This window comes from Mesoplodon densirostris, chromosome 9, assembly GCF_025265405.1.
Source record: "Mesoplodon densirostris isolate mMesDen1 chromosome 9, mMesDen1 primary haplotype, whole genome shotgun sequence".
NCBI classification, from domain to species: Eukaryota; Metazoa; Chordata; class Mammalia; order Artiodactyla; family Ziphiidae; genus Mesoplodon; species Mesoplodon densirostris.
The window spans coordinates 38119048-38122829 of record NC_082669.1 but is presented as its reverse complement, the minus strand read 5'-3'; the positions used below and the strand labels follow the sequence as shown (position 1 = coordinate 38122829).

General features: G+C 46.9%; 1 long non-coding RNA gene and 1 other non-coding gene across 4 annotated transcripts; both read left to right on the top strand.

Moving 5' to 3' along the window:
- The first annotated feature begins 319 nt into the window (after positions 1-319).
- Positions 320-3521, top strand: LOC132495980 (uncharacterized). Of its 3 annotated transcripts, none has more exons than XR_009533352.1 (3): positions 320-380; positions 1128-2313; positions 2903-3521. It is a non-coding gene; the product is annotated as an uncharacterized LOC132495980 (long non-coding RNA). The 3 variants fall into 3 exon arrangements; XR_009533351.1 differs by lacking the exon at positions 320-380 and adding an exon at positions 387-1048; XR_009533350.1 differs by lacking the exon at positions 320-380 and having other exon boundaries at positions 387-2313.
- LOC132496570 (small nucleolar RNA SNORD93) lies at positions 2369-2439 on the top strand. Its single transcript, XR_009533465.1, has one exon. It is a non-coding gene; the product is annotated as a small nucleolar RNA SNORD93 (small nucleolar RNA).
- Positions 3522-3782: the final 261 nt, after the last annotated feature.

The window sequence follows — 3782 nt, the reverse complement described above, 5'->3', positions numbered from 1 at the left end:
GGAAAGGGGAGATGGGCATAAATATCTAACATTATTAGGGTGCCAGGAGCTCCGTCGAACCTGCCGCGAGGTAAATGGACACCACGCTTCAGAAGGGCTCTGAGGCGGAAGTTCGGTCGGTCGGCCCGAGGCCCGAGCTGGTGGAGACCCGGGCGGCCGCCGCCTGCCCCGCTTGCCCCAGGACGCCGGCAGGGGGCGCGCGAGGGCCTCCGGGAGCCGCTGGCGGGGCGGGCGCTAGGCCTGGTGCTGGGCCGGGTCCCGAGCCGGGCGGGGCGCTGGGGCAAGTTTTTGGTTGGCTGTCGCTGGGTGCTGACCGCCCAGGCCCCTCTTAAACTGGGTCTCTCCCTTCCCCTCCCTTTTCGGCCTCGGCGCACGACTAGGTAAGTGGTTTCCAACCAGCTGGACGTCAGAGCCCGCCACGTGGCCTGGGGGTCTCTCCAGTGGCACTTACCGGGCGCACGCGCCCCTCCTGTCCCCGGGCCTGCTCCGTCTGGGCGGAGCTCGGCACCCCCTCGGGAGAGGCCTCCCAGCCCCCAGGGGAGCTGCTGTGAGGGCCCCTCTGGGGCGGGGACGTCCTCAGTGTGCCGTGGACCCTTCCTCCCCGGGAATGACTCTCCTGGCGCCTAAGGACCCCCTTTTCCTCCCAGGAGCCGAGGCGCCCGGCACTTTCTGTACCTGTGACCCCGACGCCCAAGGGATCCGGGCCACAGGGAGCTTCAAGCTCCTTTTGCCATGAAAAAAGAAAACAACAAACAAACAAAACTTCGAGAATGAAACTGACCCAGGACGGAGGCGCAGAGCCCGGGACGGTGTCCGTGTTCTAGGCGCACGCGGGGCCCCCGCCCGCCCGGTGGCTCTGACGACCCCGGAACGGCCAGTTTAGGAAGCGGGTTAAGATCACGCGCCTGAAACACTTTTAAGCTTCAGAGCGGAGCAGTGTTAATTCCGGTGTTGGCAAGAAACTGGGGGAATTTCGCCCACACAGACACTCCCCCGCCACAAGTGCCTTCCAGTTGCCACTTCGCCCGGCGGTTGGGCTCTTTAAAAGGTCTGGCGTTGCGTCTTGGGGGAGCGGTTAACTACTGTGAGCCTTAATGAGGGAGCAATTTTCTCCCCCAACTTTTCAGGACCGACAGTGCGTTATGCAGCATGGGACCCTCTTCCAACATTTTCAGGCTGTGAGGCTCGTCATGGTTGTCTGTCCTGGGAAGAAGTCGGCACCGTTGGGGTTCTGACTTGTGTCCGCCGAGATAAAGAGGAAAGGTTGCCCTAGAGAAAGTTTGTCTGAAGGAAGAGTTTCTAAGTTTCGGTGTGGCTCTCTTCGGCATCAGTGGGCATTTTTACTGTGTTTTACTGCTATACATTCCTAGAGAAAGGGTTACTCTCCAAATTCCATAAAATTTGTAAAGATCTAAATTTAGAGTTGAGTGAATGGAATGAAGGAATCGTTATAGCTATCATTGGTACCGCTTAGTAATCTTCTCTTGAAATGTGAGGCTTGTGGGGTGTTTTACATATTTGCCTCAGTGGTGAAAGACCCTTTTACTGATCAGAAAATAACCAATTTTACTAATTAGGAAACCAAATGGGACATCAATTTTATCATGCTTTTAAAGAGGAAACAAGGAGCAGCATTGCAAACTGTCCTAGGCACCCCCTTTTCAGCCATATATATGGGGTGGGAGCACACAGTTTTCCCTGCCCCGACTACCTGGATCTCTGAATGGCACTACCACAGAGAGAAATGCAGTGGTCAGGCTTTATTTCACAATTGGTTTAGATGTTGGGGATTCCTGTTGAGCCAGATGGTTCCCTCTGAGAGAGGGACATGGGCTGAGAGAGACTCCCTGGGCTCTGCCTGCGCCTCTGGGTAAGCAAGTCTCAGGCTTCCTTTGGTTTTTTTAAATGGTAAAGTTTATCTCCCTCTTTCCTAGGTAAATACTGTTGCCAGTAATGTTTATGTTTATTTTTTCCAAATTGATAATGTTCCATGCAACTGTAACGGGGAGATTGGAAAGTTGGTGACTGCTGACTTTCTGTAAAATGGATTCCCAGAGTATTGGCACTTAGTTCACTACTTATTTTACTCCTGGCTGGAAATTACAGGAGATTCCCAGTGTCAGGAAGTTTGGAGAATGTAGCTGTTTTACAGGAACTCTACCTATTCATCAAAGGTAGCTGGTAGGTAGCCCAATAAAAGACTCTTTACCATACACACACACAAAACCATAAAAAGTTAGCATATGATATTCTTAACATTGTTTTTCTCAATTTCCTACCAGGCTCAGTCCAGTTCAAGATGCTGGCAAACAGGTATGGACCAAATGGAAAGAATTTAGCTTGAGTTAATAAATACGAATAGAATTCTTGGCCAAGGATGAGAACTCTAATCTGATTGGATATCCTGCTCTGATGGGTTAAAGGATTTACCTGAGGCCAACTTGATAGGTAGGAATTTATTAAGTGCAATCACATCCCTCCCCACCTTTAAAAAGTATGTTTTAAATAAAATGGTGGTGGTGGGAGGCTCTAGTAAATAGGTAATACTTTATTATGCCCAGAAAAAGGTGGTTGTGGGGGCGGGGGAGGATTTTTAAGTGATTGGCATCTAATCTTTCAAGATGTTTATCTTTGGCAATGGTGGCCATTTTGAGTTAGAATCTTCCAGAGGCTGAGGGTGAATTGCTAGCATTAGTAAAATAGTATTTTGAGTTGAAAAAATTTTTTTTTCATTTTTATGTCAACATTACTATGCCTGTGTTGACAATGTGTAGTACATTGGGGAATTCATTTTTCTTACCTGCACTGCTTTTGTGAACATGATCTAGACACTGTATTTTCTTAATAGCATCTTATTTAGTAATTGCTGCTCTAATTACCTACTGTGATACTTCTCTTACAGGGCTGGTGCTTGAAAGCTTTTCGAGAAGATAAGGTGTATTTGAACATGTGACGATTGAAATATACAGAGTACAGGTTTTTGCTTACTGTCCCTTTCATGGTGGTGGCAGGGGAGGACTTTTGAAAAGGTGCCGAATATCTGCAAGCACATATAGCTGCCCCACAGAGAATTTCTGTAGAATTCAATTCCATTTAAACTATTTAAAATCATTTTTCTGCCAACCAGCCCCAGCCTGGTAGTATTAGTAACTAGACTAGCTATTCTATCAATACAGCTATTTTAAGAAAACTGTCAGCTGCTTGAATTACAAAGGTTAGTTCTAAATCCCATACTTTTGACTATTCTAAATATTGTATGTTTCAAAGTATCCTTATAAAAATTTGGTTTTTTTGTGCTTACAGTTTTTCCTATAATAGATTATTTTGATGATTAAGTTTGACCCCTTTGACAGATCAGTGGATTCCTAAGGATCAGGGAGGAGTTTGTTGCATAGGGTTGGGGGCGGGTGTTGAAGAACTGCTCTACACTTTGATTATGGTGCTGATTGCCTTTGTCAAATTTTGGAGTGAGTTTTACTGAATGTAAATTCAACTTCAATAAACATGGCTTTAAAAACTTACCCTTTGTGGCATCTTAATGACATTTCCAATGAAATCTGTGGGAAGACAGTCTTAGGTCAGTAATTGAATGATTTACTGAGATTAGAGTGGGAAAAACATCAAAATTACCTTGGGGTCATGCACAAATAAATACTCAAGAAACAATCGGTGTATATCCTCACCTATCAAGGGTGTTCAGGTTCTCTTTATGGATGGTTCAGGCAACAGCACATACTCATTGTCTTAACAGCTGCATTTTCAATCCCATTTGGCAGGGTGTG